The sequence below is a fragment of the Stegodyphus dumicola genome, chromosome 7 (genome assembly GCF_044657685.1).
Source record: "Stegodyphus dumicola isolate Sdum_Otavi_A_Nest chromosome 7, ASM4465768v1".
In the NCBI taxonomy this organism is placed as follows: domain Eukaryota; kingdom Metazoa; phylum Arthropoda; class Arachnida; order Araneae; family Eresidae; genus Stegodyphus; species Stegodyphus dumicola.
The window spans coordinates 40,903,258-40,922,679 of record NC_140774.1 but is presented as its reverse complement, the minus strand read 5'-3'; the positions used below and the strand labels follow the sequence as shown (position 1 = coordinate 40,922,679).

Below are 19,422 nucleotides of genomic sequence, written 5' to 3'. Positions count from 1 at the left end.
TATTTAAATTCATCTTCACCTAACCAAAGGTAGAAGAAACGCTTTGCATGAGAGTCTACGGTAAACATGATATTCTGCGCTTTGCACTCATAAAATCAGGAAAACATCAAGTTTTGAAAGTATTTTTTCAATTGAAGTATATGTTTCCCATAATTTTCGTTTTAATAATAATAATCTTTGGTTATATATATATATGAGGATTACGTTTATGTTTTGTATCACAAGAAACCCCCAAAAAATATTTATTTGAATATTTATGGGAGCGGTAGTTTAGCGTTCGTTCTTTTGTCCGCTTTTCCGCTTCCTCTTTTATCCAAAAAAATAGCAAACATCAGAGATATTAATTAAAATCTCTTAAAACGCTAATTTTCGCCTTAATCTTTCCGAATGGCAACAGTCCTGATACAATAAACAATGGCAATAGTGATACAATAGCATTATTGCTGATATAATGAGAGAGAATTATCGATTTGATGCGATTTCATGAAAAAACATACGATAAAAAAACATATTCCAATTTTGAAATACTCGCTTCGAGGTACACTGGCTCTTACCTAGATGCACCTATGTACCAAATTCGTAGCCCTGGGTATATTAGCTTACACGCAGCATGAAAGAAAGACACACAAAGAAACTTCCTTTTTATTATGAATTATATATCAGAAGATCTTTCATTGCTACATATTCAAAGAATCCTTTTAATAAGATTTGTAACAATCAAGTTACCAATAATTGTTTTTCAGCTTCTGTTGAATTACAACAAAGTTAATGAATACATTTTTAACAATGCTTATCAACCATAATCATTAGAGATTTCAAATCTAGTGGTGCTAAGATATTACGTGTGGATCTTATTTGCTTAATTATATTATTTTTATTGCTAAAATCGAATTGGGGCCATTTTTAAAATGGGCTTCTTTTTGTTGACAGTACTGTGTTACGTTTTTATACCAACACCGTTTATCGACAGCCTATTGGGCATACTTATTTGTTTTGCGACTGCCTTCATATTGTTTCCTCGAAGAGAAGAGAAAACTCGGAAAACGAATGATGAAAACACTATTAACCGTAATGAAAGCAACCTTAATGCCGGAAAGAAGGTACATAATGTAGATTTCCTTGATTCATATGCTGATATTAATGAATTTAATGACGATTCCTTTGAAGTGGATATAGACAATGACACCGATTTCCTCCAAGTTTCTAACGTAGCTTTTGATAATAACCATCTTAATTTGCATATTGATAGTGCCACTGACCACATCGACCTTTTTCAAAATGATTTCGATAATAATCCCACTGATGTGTACCTTTTCAGTGATGAAAATGAATTTAGTTACCTTCATCAAGAAACAGAAAAGAATTTTGATTTTCCAAAACCTTATAACTCAGGTAATCAAACAGCCATGAATACCGCTACAACCACCTTTAACCAGGAAGACCTCAGTTTGAATACCTCTATTAAATCATTGGATGCTGAATGCTTTGTATCGCATAACGATCTTGGAGCACAAGGGGACATCGATTTCGGCAATCTCATCAACACAAATAATGAAATAGAAATAAAAGGCAAAATGGATCATGTAGACAGTATAGAAGTGAAACCAATTCAAGAATTTCAAGAACGCCTTATTGATATCGTCGTTGATACTGTCGCTGTTATCTACGTTGATGACGAAAATACTCAGCCTCCTTCCTCACATCGTAGCCGGCGTTTCACATTTTCAAACCTAAGAAAAGCGTTACTCAAATATTTTTGCTCTAAGAAAATTAAAAATAAACATAACACTTTAAAGCAACCTATCAAGATCTGAGCTAAGTTGACATACTTTCAGTTTATATTCGTCATAAATTTGTTCGGAATGACATCAATCTGACCAAAATTGTTCATTGACACACCAGAGACTTACTAAATGACGATCTCGATGATTGACCAGTGGCTGGCTAAAAAATTGCACGCTGATTGACCAGTGAGTGACTAAGTGGGGACCTCCTTGACGGACCTGTGACTGATAAAAAATTGAGCTCATAAGCTGAATTATATTTATTTAATAAAAAAGTCATTAAGTGGAGAGCCAAGGATGCGGCTTGAATGCGACTAAACTGTGCATTTTAGCCAAACTTAAAGCCCTTAATTAAAGATTAAGAATTTTTTTATGTATATTTTTGCAATTAATGGATTTTTTTACTATTTTTATATCATATTCAATTTTAATGCTATTTATTTTTACTTATTTGTTTATTAATATTTACTTTTGTGTTTTTTGTATTTTCTTATTGTTACTTTTTACATTTTATATTTATTTCTTCTTAATATTTTACTTTCCTTACCATTAATTTTTATATTATTTATTTTATTACTATTATTATTATATTTTTGAACTTGATTTACTTATTTTTAAATTTTTGATTTTATTTTTCATTACAATTTTATTTATTATTATTATTTCAAAAAAAATTTCGAACGCGTTATAATGTTTAGACTTTTATTCAAAATTAAATGTAAAATTAACACTTTTAGCTCTCCAATAAAATTTGAATCATTCGTCTTTTCATCTCATTTGTATTAAGGACTTTCGTTCATTATTATTTATTTATGATTCATTAAAATATTCAAAGCTTTATTCTTGAGACACTGCATGAATCATAAAATATTGCCCTTTGAGGCAAAATTACGAGACTTCAGACCTCCTTAGGGCCTGAGTCTATAAGTATAAGTATAAGGGCGTCGTCATTTCCTCGTAATCCATAAGTATATCCAAATCCCAGAGAATGATTTTAAATACTGAACTATTTACTTAATAAATTCTTTTAATATGAATTCGAATTTCATGTAACTGAGAAAACTTTCTTTGGGTAACCGAGCTCTTTAAAAGGAGATTAATTCTTACATGTTAACAATTTGTATATTTTCCGTTTCGCATTTTTATTTTTCGAGTTTGTTCAATTATTAATTCTTATTTTAATTTCGATTATTTTTTATAATTGTGTTAAATCTCTTATACGAGGTTGCGATTATTAATATTGTTGAAGAATTGCCTTGCTTTGATTCCAAATTAATATTGGTTTTAGGTGTTTAAATTTATCTGTCTTCAATATCTCTCTCTCTATATATATATGAAATGTAATTTCTCATACATACTGCCTGTGAAAGGGCTAAGAGAACCCTGTCCTCAAGTACTCAAGCCAGCATCGAAATTGATTCTCTCTTTGAAGGTGTAGATTTCTATTCAACCATAACAAGAGCCCGTTTTGAAGAACTGAATGCTGATTTGTTTAGAAGCACATTGGAACCTGTTGAAAAGGCTTTGCGAGATGCAAAATTAGATAAAGCTCAAGTCCACGATATTGTCCTGGTAGGTGGATCTACTCGTATTCCTAAAATTCAGAAGCTACTGCAAGATTTCTTTAATGGTAAAGAACTTAACAAAGGTATTAATCCAGATGAAGCTGTCGCATATGGTGCTGCAGTCCAAGCTGCAATTTTGAATGGTGATCAATCTGAACAAGTGCAAGATCTGTTGCTGTTGGATGTAACCCCACTGTCTCTAGGAATTGAAACTGCTGGTGGTGTAATGACTGTGCTCATCAAACGTAATACAACCATTCCAACTCGTCAGACACAAACATTTACAACTTACTCTGATAATCAACCAGGTGTCTTGATCCAAGTTTACGAGGGTGAACGTGCAATAACCAAGGACAATAATCTTCTTGGAAAGTTTGAATAACTGGCATTCCTCCTGCACCTAGAGGTGTCCCACAGATTGAAGTTACCTTCGATATTGATGCCAATGGCATATTGAATGTGTCTGATGTAGATAAGAGTACTGGAAAAGAGAACGAGATCACTATTACGAATGATAAAGAAAGGATTTCGCCAAAATTTAGGAACAGGGATGCAATTTAGGTAGAGAATCGCCAACACGTTATTAAGCAATATTAACAGAATTTAATTTAATCAATTGATTTAAAAATATCATTACAGATTATCCCCCCCCATCTGAAAAGGCTTGCAGTCGCGGCCGTCGACCCAAGACAGTCCAGATATTGAGAGCAGAAAATTTAGTTATTAGGAAATTAAGTGAGTAGGAAAACTGATTGGATTTATCTCAAGGCAACAAAATGTTTACATAAAATATAACATAAAATATTTGAATATAATGAATACAGTATATAAAATATAATAAATGATTAATGAATTATAATATAGTAATTAAGTGCAGAACAAATAAAGCACTAATAACATATTGCTGGTTAGCTACGCGGCAATAGGAAATAGTAATATAACTGAATTTGTAAGTTTATATCTTAGGGCATGCCATTCACAGTTTGTGTAATCATTAGAGTCCGTACAATCATTAGAGTTGTCATTCAGACTCATCTTCAGTCTTTTACTGGTCTTTGGAGATCTCCGGATCATTTAATTAGCGCTAGAATTATGGATTAGCATTGGCACTGAAAACATTTGAGTTTTTATGTCACGATACTAGAGCTCTTATACTCTTGTTGAAAATACACATTTTGCTAGGTTTTTAACATATTTTGTCACTCTATTTTTCTCTTATTAATGATAACAAAACAAAATTTAACTTCCAACATCCATACCAGTTTTTTGTACACGATGCTGCAGAAACCTAAAATGAAATTCAGAAATTTCAACAACTGAAATTTAACTTTTTCAACTGTTGCTACAATTTATAACACAAACATAGGAAACCATGAGCTCAAGGAAATGTGAGGGTATAGTACTCTACGTGTAGTATAGCCTCAATTGAGTGTTTCCCACACGGAAAGTGTATTGAACCTGAAACTCAAGTTTGAAAGAGCCCAGTAAAAGAAAAGGGCAGACAAACTTTTCAGACACTGATAGATAAATCAACTATTAAGGGGGACAACAGGATGAAAACTAAAAAAATGGTTCTGGATAGTTTATTCATTTATAAATTTTGATTTATTCATGATGTAATTTAAAGTTCTCGGGTGGATGATAGAACCTTAATTTTGACGCATGTACAATATCAGTTGGTTTCTTCGCGTGAAAATTTTCCCTGTCGATTTCATAATTAACTTCAGATAAATTATTCATAATCCGATAAGGGCATGAATAGGGTGAAGTCAATTTTCTAGTATTTGGGTATTCAAATTCCTCGTAAAGGACAAAATCTCCAGGTTGAAGTTTAGATTCTACAAATCTGATGTCATATCTAGTTTTATTCTTTCGGTGGTATTCGATAGTTCTTTTCTTTGCTAAAGCCCTTGCTTCATTTAAGGAAAGGTATTTATTTTGATCAATTGGAGATTCAAAAGGGAGGTTACCAAATAGTAAGTATGCTGGGGTGAACTTAGTTACCGTATGAGAGAGTTGTTATATTCGATAACAACTTGCTCTAGCACTTTAGTCCATGGTACTTTTTTAGAAGAAGAATTTACTTTACATTTTAGTCGACTTACTATTGATTGATTTACTCTTTCTACTTTACCATTTGTCTGGGGATGGTGAGATGAAGTTAAAAGTTGTTTAACATTATGCTTTTTAAGGAATTGTTTTGAATCTAGAGGAAGTGAAGGCTGCATTCCTGTCACTCAGAATTTTTTCGGGGACTTGCATTTGAAATATTTGTTTTAGACAATTGGCAAAGGTTTCTGAAGTTACTTTTCGAGGAAAAAGCCCAGACATATCTTGTTGCATGGTCAATAACTATATGTAAATATTTTTTTGTAGAATTATAATAATTAAATCCTCCCACAGTGTCAATAGAGAGACATTCGAAAGGTTTGTCGGTTGGGGGTACGTCTTGCATAAGACCAAATTTTTTCTGTTTTTTCTTTTTATTAAGTTGACAAGTATGACAATGTTTAACAAAATTTCCGATATCTTCGCTAATATGAGGCCAATAATATTGAGGGGTGATTAAGTTAAGCATAATTTGAACTCCCGGGTGACCAAAATTTTCATGGGTTTTATTCAACAATTTTAATCTTAAAGATTTAGGTACTACAATTTTATAAAAATTCTTTTTCTTAATTACCATCATATCATTTATCTCTTGGTAATTTTTTTCCGCAGACATTATCAGTTTTTTGTTGTTGGATTATTTCATTTCTATCAAGTAAATGTACATAATGTTGGAGGTGCTGTGAAACAGGATGTCTAGAAAGCATGTCAGCTTCAATATTGGTAGAGCCCTTCTGATACTTTACTTCATAATTGAACATACGTAGTTTGAGTGTCCAACGGAAGAGTCTACCTTTTAAATTTTTAACATTTTTGAGCCAAACGAGGGCCGCATGGTCCGTATGTATAACAAATTTTTGTCCATGCAGATAGTAATAGAATATGTCTAGGGCATCTACTATGGCCAAACATTCTAACTCAGTAATCGTATAATTTTTCTCATAATTTCTTAAAGTTCGGGAATGATATGATACAGGGTGAGGAACATCATTTTCACCTGGTTGTTTCAAAACAGCTCCAACAGCAGTTTGAGAAGCGTCAACAAAAACATGACATGGCCTACTGGAATCATACAATTGTAAAACAGGTTTGGAAATCAGTATTCTTTTCATTTCGTCGAAAGCATTTTGACATTAGTCATCCCATTCCCACTTGACATCTTTTTTCAAGAGTCTGTTTAATAGAGCACTAATAGTTGCATAATTAGGAATGAATCTATGATACACATTCACACTTCCCAAAACTTTTTGTAACTCTTTGGTGTTACTGGGGTTTTTTAAGTTTCTTAATAACTTCTATATTATGGTTATCGGGAATTATTCTACCATTTTTTATTTCATAGCCAAGAAATGTGATCTGATCTCTGGCGAACACACACTTGTTTCGATTCAATTTAATATGCTCCTCTTTAAACACCCCAAATAAAATTTTTAAATGTTCTTTCTCAGAGGAACAGTAAACGATTATATCATCAAAGTAACTGCAAGCGAAATTAATTTTATTTTTTGTTGATATTCGTCTAATTGTTCTGTTAAAAATTGCAGGTGCATTTTTTAAACCAAAAGAGAGTCTTAACCATTCGAATAATCCAAAATTCGTGCAAAAAGCTAATTTCTCAGTATCTGCAGGGTGAAACGGGATATGCCATAAACCAGATCTCAAATCAATTGTAGAAAATACTTTTGCTTTACTTAATTTGTCTAACAAAGTGTCAATGCGAGGAAGAGGGTTTGCATCTGTTTTAGCCAGGGAATTCAATTTTCGATAATCTATACACAATCTAGTTTTCTTACCTTCCTCACGTTTAAATACTAAAGTCACGGGGGACGAATATGGGCTACACCTTTCTTTAATTATACCTGCTTGTAATAATTGATCAATTTGGGTCTTAATTTCCTCTTCTTCCATAGGGGATGTTCTATAAGGTCTTAATGATACAGGCAAATCAGAATTTAAATTAATTCGTTGAGGTTCAATATTAATTTTTCCTACATCATATATTATTTTTAGAAAACACAGATGAATAATCATTTAACAATTTTTCCAAGTTATACTCTTTGTTATCGACAGTATTAGAAACAGCATTTTTCACATAAATGTTAGACTGAGAAACTAATTCCTTTGGATTTGTAGTCCTATATTTACAGGTTGGAAAATTTCTTACATCATCATCATTATTAACACATGGATAAACATTTGTTGTACCACCTTGAAGTTGGAGGTGTAGAGATATGGGTCGGCTGTCAAAATGGCAGTCAAGTACAATAGATCTCTGTTTAATTTTTAAATTACTACAATCAATACTCAACTCAAATAATTTGCATTCATAAAGTCCTAAAATTACATAATTCAAATTATTATCAAGAACAAACAAGGTAATTTGGTTACTAATCCGTCCAATTTTCATTTGTATACAGCATATTTTGTTAAAGATTATGTTTCGTTTAGTTTGGGTTACTGAAAATGACCTAACTCTTTGTACTTTTAAACGTAATTGTCTAGCCGTTTTGGAAGAAATTATCGATATGGTGGCACCACTGTCTACAACACACTCTAGACGTTTCTTATTGGCCAAATATCCCGACACCTTTAATAGTCAACTACTGTGAGGGGTTTCTGGGGTTGGTTCTATTGCAAGGGGCGTAACATTAGGTGTATCAGATCTCTCCCCTCTGAAAGGACAAACCTTAAACCAGTGAAAAGCATTTGGGATTCCGTTCCGGGTGCAAAGTCTACAGGGACAGGGTGGCAATGGCAATCTATTTTGAGAATTATAATTATGATGGCTTGTAAATCCTGGACCACTGAACCGATTATAAAAATTACTTGGTCTCTGGAAACGTTGGAAATTGTTGGGTCTAGGAGAATCTTGTCTCACAGTAGCTGAAATTCTACTTCTATTAAATCGATTGTAATCTTGGGGACTGTTCCCAATCGGAGTAACAAATCTGGGAGGTGCACTTTTGATTTGTTGATTTTCGCTAATCTTAATAAGCTTATGGACATGAGTAAGCCAAGAGATAGGGTCAGAGGGTGCGTTGATCGTCATTAAGGATTTTAATTCTATAGGTAGGCCATCTGTCAGACCCTCCAAGATCATTTCATGAGTTAGATTTAATTTTTTACCAATATCTAATTTTTGCGAAAATATTGCGTTATGTCCTCTTTATGATTGTACTTGTAATTGGCAAAATCACCAAACGTAGATAAAGTGGGGTCGAAAAAATTTTCTTTTAAAATTTGGACTAATTCCACATATTTATTAATTTTTGGCAGTTTTTGACATATACGCTAAGTGCATTACCTTTTAGATATCGAGCTACATTGTTAAGCTTCCACGTTTCATCTTTATCTAAATGAGTTTTGTTAAAGTACTCAAGCCATGAATTCGTATCCATATCATTCTGCGCGTCAGAGGGAATTATACTTGTTTCAGGTTCAGCGCTAGCTGCCCTTAATGAATCATGAGGATCAGAGAGGTTTTCGTTAGCCATTATTCTTTCAATAATACTTTCATAAATAAAACTAATAATACTTTCATAAATAAAACTAACTCAAAAATAATACTCTTTAAATTTTCCCAAAACAATATTAAAACCAAAATACATCCTTTAAATACCAAATTTAAAATACATTTATACCAAAATAATACTTTTTAAAATTTTCAAAATAAAAACACTATTATTAAATCAGTAATTATAATTCAATAGTAATAATATCATTTGCATCGCCAATCTTTTTACTAATTGCTTCTGTTTGACTTATTGTGACGAGAATACGAGTGATGAAATCGAACGAAAATACACATTTTTGTGCACTCTTAATTAGATTTTCGCAAAACACGATCAATCACCACACAAGCACAAAGCTCTCGAGAGCAACACAGAACGCCGTAGACGTAGGGAAAGATTTCCATCCTCAAAAGTAGGTCAACGGTAAGAGCACATTTGATGAACGACGAACTTTCGATGGAAGCACAGATCACGCATCACAGGGGGCAGAAGGGTGCTCCTCTGGACGTAAAATAATCTGCAGTATACCAGAATACAGGTAATAGAAGGACGAATTTCTTGAAGCAAGAACGCCTAGAGAAAAATGTAGAAACATAGAAGTCGCACAGCGGCAAATAACAGCGGCACCGTATAATCCTTTGGGTATCTTCTTTTTTAGATAATCCCTTTGAAGGTGGTATCCTACCGGCTTTCTGAAATGTAATTTCTCATACATTATTTGTTTTGTGCAGCCGGGGCAACAGGAATGAGACAAATTTTGGAATATAAAGTGGTAGGTTTATTTTAGCATCCATCTCACAAGCGTTCTTCTCGTACCTTAAGCAGAAGCCCTACTTATACATATGTGTGCGTCACGAGGCTCCTCCAATCAGCGATATTAATTGAAATCACGAGGTGACGCTATCTTCTCATCAGGAGTGTTCTTAAGGACTTTATGTAATATGACAGATTTATGAGTTTGGCGATTTGGCGGGCGCCAACAGGTTAATATATTTTATACTAAAGAAAGGATTTCGCCAAAATTTAGGAACAGGGATGCAATTTAGGTAGAGAATCGCCAACACGTTATTAAGCAATATTAATAGAAATTAATTTAATCAATTGATTTAAAAATATCATTACAGATTAATAAGATGCATCATAAGACGCGCTTTTTCGGTATGAAAAATGCAAGCTAAATTCCGTTAATAGGCTTTGCAGAATTGAAATTACAAAACTGTCACCTTCTAGTTCCCTGTAAGAGTTAAATGAAGAACTATAGTTGCGAAAAATTTAGGGTAGCAGATTTTAAGAAAAGTATTCATTTCTACCGCTTTAAATCAATTGGAATGACTTTTTTTGGTATAGTATCTGGACATAAAATATATGGCGCACTTTTTTATAAAAACGGATTGTAAAATAGATTCAGCACAGAGATTTTTCGGTATTTTCAAGTATTTTCGTTTCGTGAGATACGTATCTCGAATAACTCGAGAATGAGTAGCCGTAGAATGTTTTAGTATATGAGAGTGCTATAACATCTAGTTGTACTCCTCGCTTTTTCCTTGCAATCGGTCACTTTAACATGTATAAATATATATATATATATTCCTGTCTTCTTACACCGGCTAGTTTAGCTCTGTATTTTTGTTCTTATATATTAATAAATTTTGCATTTTTGCCTTTTAACCCTTTAAAAGGTCAATTTATGTTGTTCTTATATTTCGGTTATGGATTTTACACCTTTCGTGTATGCGATAGCTGTCGAATTATGAGCAATGTGAAAGTGATAGTAGGCGTAACGAGGCCAGACACTGTTATTAGAACTGTGGATTAAATCATTTGGTGCGCCAACTTCCATGTCTTTTTGCAAAGGTAGACTAAACATTAACTTTCAAAACTGTACACCAAAAATTTTGGTCTGTCTACTTGTTGGTTGAGTTGCTTGTTTGGACGCAGAAACTCTAATTTTAATTGTAAAAATTGTTTTTAACTGCATTTAATGTTTTAGATTTTTATATATTTTACAGTTTTCAATGAAGGTGTTTTGAATCTCCATTGATTTTTGCTACGCCGCGAAGTGAGAACTGAATTAATTGAAATATAAATATATATCTAATTAAAATTCGAGGACACAGGGGCAAATCAATTGAAGCAGAAATGTCTATAAATTAATAGTCCTTACAGGGAATTCGTGTGGTATCGAAATCAGATATTTTGTTGGGTGCGTGTGCCTAAATTACATATACGTTCATGTCAGGTAAGTAGTGACGGAAAACAATTATTATTATTTATATTAATAAGAATCAAAGGGTTTCAGTAGGAGGAAAAGCGATGTGAGACTTTTTATATCCAATATAATATTCTGAGATTTTAGAGGAGAGACAAAAGAAAAGTTTAATTAAACTTCCACTTCCCTTAACTCTGTGATTGTGACCCACTAAGTAGTATAGAGATAATAAAAATTTCCATTTTAAGTCTCATGAATTTTTTCAGGCATGTGTGTAAGTGTTAGAATGATATTCCGCTAACAGCTTTAAGCAGGCGCATAATATAGCTCTGTTCGTGCACCGAAGATGACATATAAGTCCCTTTCTCCCTTCCAATCTCTAGTCATAATCTGTTGGACGAGAAAGTGACCATCGCACGAGCGAACTTAAATCCATTCGCTGAATCCCTTAGTAATGTAGGCGTTCTGAACACTCCATGTTGACTCAAATTATTATATCTTATTTTTGAGGAATGTAGAGAATTAAAACGTTATATTCTATTCACTCGGTTTACCATGTTCAGAATGTTTGTTATGACTGTCGAGGCCTGGTATGATGTCAGAATGTTGTGTCTTGCGATGGTTTTGTATGGAAGCATATTGTTGAGCTTATCATTTAAAGGCCTTCCTAGGCATGAATACCTTCCCACTAAGAATATAACGCTAATATAAGTTAATTTTATGCTAATCAGTTGATTTTATCTTAAATAGGTGCCTATTAAAGATTTAAAAACATTTTATATATTTTATATTGTGTTTATATTTAAATTCATTTTCACCTAACCAAAGGTAGAAGAAACGCTTTGCATGAGAGTCTACGGTAAACTTGATATTCTGCGCTTTGCACTCAAAAAACCAGGAAAACATCAAGTTTTGAAAGTATTTTTTCAATTGAAATATATGTTTCCCATAATTTTCGTTTTAATAATAATAATCTTTGGTTATATATATATATGAGGATTACGTTTAGGTTTTGTATCACAAGAAACCCCCAAAAAATATTTATTTGAATATTTATGGGAGCGGTAGTTTAGCGTTCGTTCTTTTGTCCGCTTTTCCGCTTCCTCTTTTATCCAAAAAAATAGCAAAGATCAGAGATATTAATTAAAATCTCTTAAAACGCTAATTTTCGACTTAATCTTTCCGAATGGCAACAGTCCTGATACAATAAACAATGGCAATAGTGATACAATAGCATTATTGCTGATATAATGAGAGAGAATTATCGATTTGATGCGATTTCATGAAAAAACATACGATAAAAAAAACATATTCCAATTTTGAAATACTCGCTTCGAGGTACACTGGCTCTTGCCTAGATGCACCTATGTACCAAATTCGTAGCCCTGGGTCTATTAGCTTACACGCAGCATGAACGAAAGACACACAAAGAAACTTCCTTTTTATTTTAAATTATATATCAGAAGATCTTTCATTGCTACATATTCAAAGAATCCTTTTAATAAGATTTGTAACAATCAGGTTACCAATAATTGTTTTTCAGCTTCTGTTGAATTACAACAAAGTTAATGAATACATTTTTAACAATGCTTATCAACCATAATCATTAGAGATATCAAATCTAGTGGTGCTAAAATCTTACGTGTGGATCGTATTTGCTTAAATATATTATTTTTATTGCTAAAATCGAATTGGGGCCATTTTTAAAATGGGCTTCTTTTTGTTGACAGTACTGTGTTACGTTTTTATACCAACACCGTTAATCGACAGCCTATTCGGCATACTTATTTGTTTTGCGACTGCCTTCATCTTGTTTCCTCGAAGAGAAGAGAAAACTCGGAAAAGTAATGATGAAAACACCATTAACCGTAATGAACGCAACCTTAATGCCGGAAAGAAGGTACATAATGTAGATTTCCTTGATTCATATGCTGATATTAATGAATTTAATGACGATTCCTTTGAAGTGGATATAGACAATGACACCGATTTCCTCCAAGTTTCTAACGTAGCTTTTGATAATAACCATCTTAATTTGCATATTGATAGTGCCACTGACCACATCCACCTTTTTCAAAATGATTTCGATAATAATCCCACTGATGTGTACCTTTTCAGTGATGAAAATGAATTTAGTTACCTTCATCAAGAAACAGAAAAGAATTTTGATTTTCCAAAACCTTATAACTCAGGTAATCAAACAGCCATGAATACCGCTACAACCACCTTTAACCAGGAAGAACTCAGTTTGAATACCTCTATTAAATCATTGGATGCTGAATGCTTTGTATCGCATAACGATCTTGGAGCACAAGGGGACATCGATTTCGGCAATCTCATCAACACAAATAATGCATTAGAAATAAAAGGCAAAATGGATCATGTAGACAGTATAGAAGTGAAACCAATTCAAGAATTTCAAGAACGCCTTATTGATATCGTCGTTGATACTGTCGCTGTTATCTACGTTGATGACGAGAATACTCAGCCTCCTTCCTCACATCGTAGCAGGCGTTTCACATTTTCAAACCTAAGAAAAGCGTTACTCAAATATTTTTGCTCTAAGAAAATTAAAAATAAACATAACACTTTAAAGCAACCTATCAGGATCTGAGCTAAGTTGACAAACTTTCAGTTTATATTCGTCATAAATTTGTTCGAAATGACATCAATCTGACCAAAATTGTTCATTGACACACCAGAGACTTACTAAATGACGATCTCGATGATTGACCAGTGGCTGGCTAAAAAATTGCACGTTGATTGACCAGTGAGTGACTAAGTGGGGACCTCCTTGACGGACCTGTGACTGATAAAAAATTGAGCTCATAAGCTGAATTATATTTATTTAATAAAAACGTCATTAAGTGGGGAGCCAAGGATGCGGCTTGAATGCGACTAAACTGTGCATTTTAGCCAAACTTAAAGCCCTTAATTAAAGATTAAGAATTTTTTTATGTATATTTTTGCAATTAATAGATTTTTTTACTATTTTTATATCATATTCAATTTTAATGCTATTTATTTTTACTTATTTGTTTATTAATATTTACTTTTGTGTTTTTTGTATTTTCTTATTGTTACTTTTTACATTTTATATTTATTTCTTGTTAATATTTTACTTTCCTTACCATTAATTTTTATATTATTTATTTTATTACTATTATTATTATATTTTTGAAATTGATTTACTTATTTTTAAATTTTTGATTTTATTTTTCATTACAATTTTATTTATTATTATTATTTCAAAAAAAATTTCGAACGCGTTATAATATTTAGACTTTTATTCAAAATTAAATGTAAAATTAACACTTTTGGCTCTCCAATAAAATTTGAATCATTCGTCTTTTCATCTCATTTGTATTAAGGACTTTCGTTTATTATTATTTACTTATGATTCATTATAATATTTAAAGCTTTATTCTTGAGACACTGCATGAATCATAAAATATTGCCCTTTCTGGCAAAATTACGAGACTTCAGACCCCCTTAGGGCGGAGTCTATAAGTATAAGTATAAGGGCGTCGTCATTTCCTCGTAATCCATAAGTATATCCAAATCCCAGAGAATGATTTTAAATACTGAACTATTTACTTAATAAATTCTTCTAATATGAATTCGAATTTCATGTAACTGAGAAATCTTTCTTTGGGTAACCGAGCTCTTTAAAAGGAGATTAATTCTTACATGTTAACAATTTGTATATTTTCCCTTTCGCATTTTTATTTTTCGAGTTTGTTCAGTTATTAATTCTTATTTTAATTTCGATTATTTTTTATAATTGTGTTAAATCTCTTATACGAGGTTGCGATTATTAATATTGTTGAGGAATTGCCTTGCTTTGATTCCAAATTAATATTGGTTTTAGGTGTTTAAATTTATCTGTCTTCTATATCTCTCTCTCTCTATATATATGAAATGTAATTTCTCATACATACTGCCTGTGAAAGGGCTAAGAGAACCCTGTGCTCAAGTACTCAAGCCAGCATCGAAATTGATTCTCTCTTTGAAGGTGTAGATTTCTATTCAACCATAACAAGAGCCCGTTTTGAAGAACTGAATGCTGATTTGTTTAGAAGCACATTGGAACCTGTTGAAAAGGCTTTGCGAGATGCAAAATTAGATAAAGCTCAAGTCCACGATATTGTCCTGTTAGGTGAAACTACTCGTATTCCTAAAATTCAGAAGCTACTGCAAGATTTCTTTAAAGGTAAAGAACTTAACAAAAGTATTATTCCAGATGCAGCTGTCGCATATGGTGCTGCAGTCCAAGCTGCAATTTTGAATGGTGATAAATCTGAACAAGTGCTAGATCTGTTGCTGTTGGATGTAACCCCACTGTCTCTAGGAATTGAAACTGCTGGTGGTGTAATGACTGTGCTCATCAAACGTAATACAACCATTCCATCTCGTCAGACACAAACATTTACAACTTACTCTGATAATCAACCAGGTGTCTTGATCCAAGTTTACGAGGGTGAACGTGCAATGACCAAGGACAATAATCTTCTTGGAAAGTTTGAATAACTGGCATTCCTCCTGCACCTAGAGGTGTCCCACAGATTGAAGTTACCTTCGATATTGATGCCAATGGCATATTGAATGTGTCTGCTGTAGATAAGAATACTGGAAAAGAGAACGAGATCACTATTACGAATGATAAAGAAAGGATTTCACCAAAATTTAGGAACAGGGATGCAATTTAGTTAGAGAATCGCCAACACGTTATTAAGCAATATTAATAGAATTTAATTTAATCAATTGATTTAAAAATATCATTACAGATTATCACCCCATCTGAAAAGGCTTGCAGTCGCGGCCGTCGACCCAAGACAGTCCAGATATTGAGAGCAGAAAATTTAGTTATTAGGAAATTAAGTGAGTAGGAAAACTGATTGGATTTATCTCAAGGCAACAAAATGTTTACATAAAATATGACATAAAATATTTGAATATAATGAATACAGTATATAAAATATAATAAATGATTAATGAAATTATAATATAGTAACTAAGTGCAGAACAAATAAAGCACTAATAACATATTGCTGGTTAGCTACGCGGCAATAGGAAATAGTAATATAACTGAGTTTGTAAGTTTATATCTTAGGGCATCCCATTCACAGTTTGTGTAATCATTAGAGTCCGTACAATCATTAGAGTTGTCATTCAGACTCATCTTCAGTCTTTTACTGGTCTTTGGAGATCTCCGGATCATTTAATTAGCGCTAGAATTATGGATTAGCATTGGCACTGAAAACATTTGAGTTTTTATGTCACGATACTAGAGCTCTTATACTCTTGTTGAAAATACACATTTTGCTAGGTTTTTAACATATTTTGTCACTCTATTTTGCTCTTATTAATGATAACAAAACAAAATTTAACTTCGAACATCCATACCAGTTTTTTGTACACGATGCTGCAGAAACATAAAATGAAATTCAGAAATTTCAACAACTGAAATTTAACTTTTTCAACTGTTGGTACAATTTATAACACAAACATAGGAAAACATGAGCTCAAGGAAATGTGAGGATATAGTACTCTACGTGTAGTATAGCCTCAATTGAGTGTTTCCTACACGGAAAGTGTATTGAACCTGAAACTCAAGTTTGAAAGAGCCCAGTAAAAGAAAAGGGCAGACAAACTTTTCAGACACTGAGAGATAAATCAACTATTAAGGGGGACAACAGGATGAAAACTAAAAGAAGGGTTATGGATAGTTTATTGATTTATAAATTTTGATTTATTCATGATGTAATTTAAAGTTCTCGGGTGGATGATAGAACCTTAATTTTGACGCATGTACAATATCAGTTGGTTTCTTCGCGTGAAAATTTTTCCTGTCGATTACATAATTAACTTCAGATAATTTATTCATAATCCGATAAGGGCCTGAATAGGGTGAAGTCAATTTTCTAGTATTTGGGTATTCAAATTCCTCGTAAAGGACAAAATCTCCAGGTTGAAATTTAGATTCTACAAATCTGATGTCATATCTAGTTTTATTCTTTCGGTGGTATTCGATAGTTCTTTTCTTTGCTAAAGCCCTTGCTTCATTTAAGGAAGGGTATTTATTTTGATCAATTGGAGATTCAAAAGGGAGGTTACCAAATAGTAAGTATGCTGGGGTGAACTTAGTTACCGTATGAGGGGAGTTGTTATATTCGATAACAACTTGCTCTAGCACTTTAGTCCATGGTAATTTTTTAGAAGAAGAATTTACTTTACATTTTAGTCGACTTACTATTGATTGATTTACTCTTTCTACTTTACCATTTGTCTGGGGATGGTGAGATGAAGTTAAAAGTTGTTTAACATTATGCTTTTTAAGGAATTTTTTTGAATCTAGAGGAAGTGAAGGCTGCATTCCTGTCACTCAGAATTTTTTCGGGGACTTGTATTTGAAATATTTGTTTTAGACAATTGGCATAGGTTTCTGAAGTTACACTTTTCGAGGGAAAAGCCCAGACATATCTTGTTGCATGGTCAATAACTATATGTAAATATTTTTTTGTAGAATTATAATAATTAAATCCTCCCACAGTGTCAATAGAGAGACATTCGAAAGGTTTGTCGGCTGGGGGTACGTCTTGCATAAGACCAAATTTTTTCTGTTTTTTCTTTTTATTAAGTTGACAAGTATGACAATGTTTAACAAAATTTCCGATATCTTCGCTAATATGAGGCTAATAATATTGAGGGGTGATTAAGTTAAGCATAATTTGAACTCCCGGGTGACCAAAATTTTCATGGGTTTTATTCAACAATTTTAATCTTAAAGATTTAGGTACTACAATTTTATAAAAATTCTTTTTCTTAATTACCATCATATCATTTATCTCTTGGTAATTTTTTTCCGCAGACATTATCAGTTTTTTGTTGTTGGATTATTTCATTTCTATCAAGTAAATGTACATAATGTTGGAGGTGCTGTGAAACAGGATGTCTAGAAAGCATGTCAGCTTCAATATTGGTAGAGCCCTTCTGATACTTTACTTCATAATTGAACATACGTAGTTTGAGTGACCAACGGAAGAGTCTACCTTTTAAATTTTTAATATTTTTGAGCCAAACGAGGGCCGCATGGTCCGTATGTATAACAAATTTTTGTCCATGCAGATAGTAATAGAATTTGTCTAGGGCATCTACTATGGCCAAACATTCTAACTCAGTAATCGTATAATTTTTCTCATAAATTCTTAAAGTTCGGGAATGATATGATACAGGGTGAAGAACATCATTTTCACCTGGTTGTTTCAAAACAGCTCCAACAGCAGTTTGAGAAGCGACAACAAAAATATGACATGGCCTACTGGAATCATACAATTGTAAAACAGGTTTGGAAATCAGTATTCTTTTCATTTCGTCGAAAGAATTTTGACATTAGTCATCCCATTCCCATTTGACATCTTTTTTCAAGAGTCTGTTTAATAGAGCACTAATAGTTGCATAATTCGGAATGAATCTATGATACACATTCACACTTCCCAAAACTCTTTCTAACTCTTTGGTGTTACTGGGGTTTTTTAAGTTTCTTAATAACTTCTATATTATGGTTATCGGGAATTATTCTACCATTTTTTATTTCATAGCCAAGAAATGTGATCTGATCTCTGGCGAACACACACTTGTTTCGATTCAATTTAATATGCTCCTCTTTAAACACCTCAAATAAAATTTTTAAATGTTCTAAATGTTCTTTCTCAGAGGAAGAGTAAACGATTATATCATCAAAGTAACTGCAAGCGAAATTAATTTTATTTTTTGTTAATATTCGTCTAATTGTTCTGTTAAAAATTGCAGGTGCAGTTTTGAAACCAAAAGGGAGTCTTAACCATTCGAATAATCCAAAATTCGTGCAAAAAGCTAATTTCTCAGTATCTGCAGGGTGAATCGGGATATGCCAGAAACCAGATCTCAAATCAATTGTAGAAAATACTTTTGCTTTACTTAATTTGTCTAACAAAGTGTCAATGCGAGGAAGAGAGTTTGCATCTGTTTTAGCCAGGGAATTCAATTTTCGATAATCTATACACAATCTAGTTTTCTTACCTTCCTCACGTTTAAATACTAAAGTCACGGGGGTCGAATATGGGCTACAACTTTCTTTAATTATACCTGCTTGTAATAATTGATCAATTAGGGTCTTAATTTCCTCTTCTTCCATAGGGGATGTTCTATAAAGTCTTAATGATACAGGCAAATGAGAATTTAAATTAATTCGTTGAGGTTCA

At 32.7% G+C, this 19,422-nt stretch overlaps 2 pseudogenes; both read left to right on the top strand.

Moving 5' to 3' along the window:
* The first annotated feature begins 3,137 nt into the window (after positions 1-3,137).
* On the top strand, positions 3,138-3,910 carry LOC146996164 (heat shock cognate 71 kDa protein-like; annotated as a pseudogene).
* Positions 3,911-15,115: 11,205 nt separating this feature from the next.
* Positions 15,116-15,888, top strand: LOC146996163 (heat shock cognate 71 kDa protein-like; annotated as a pseudogene).
* The last annotated feature ends 3,534 nt before the right edge of the window (positions 15,889-19,422 follow it).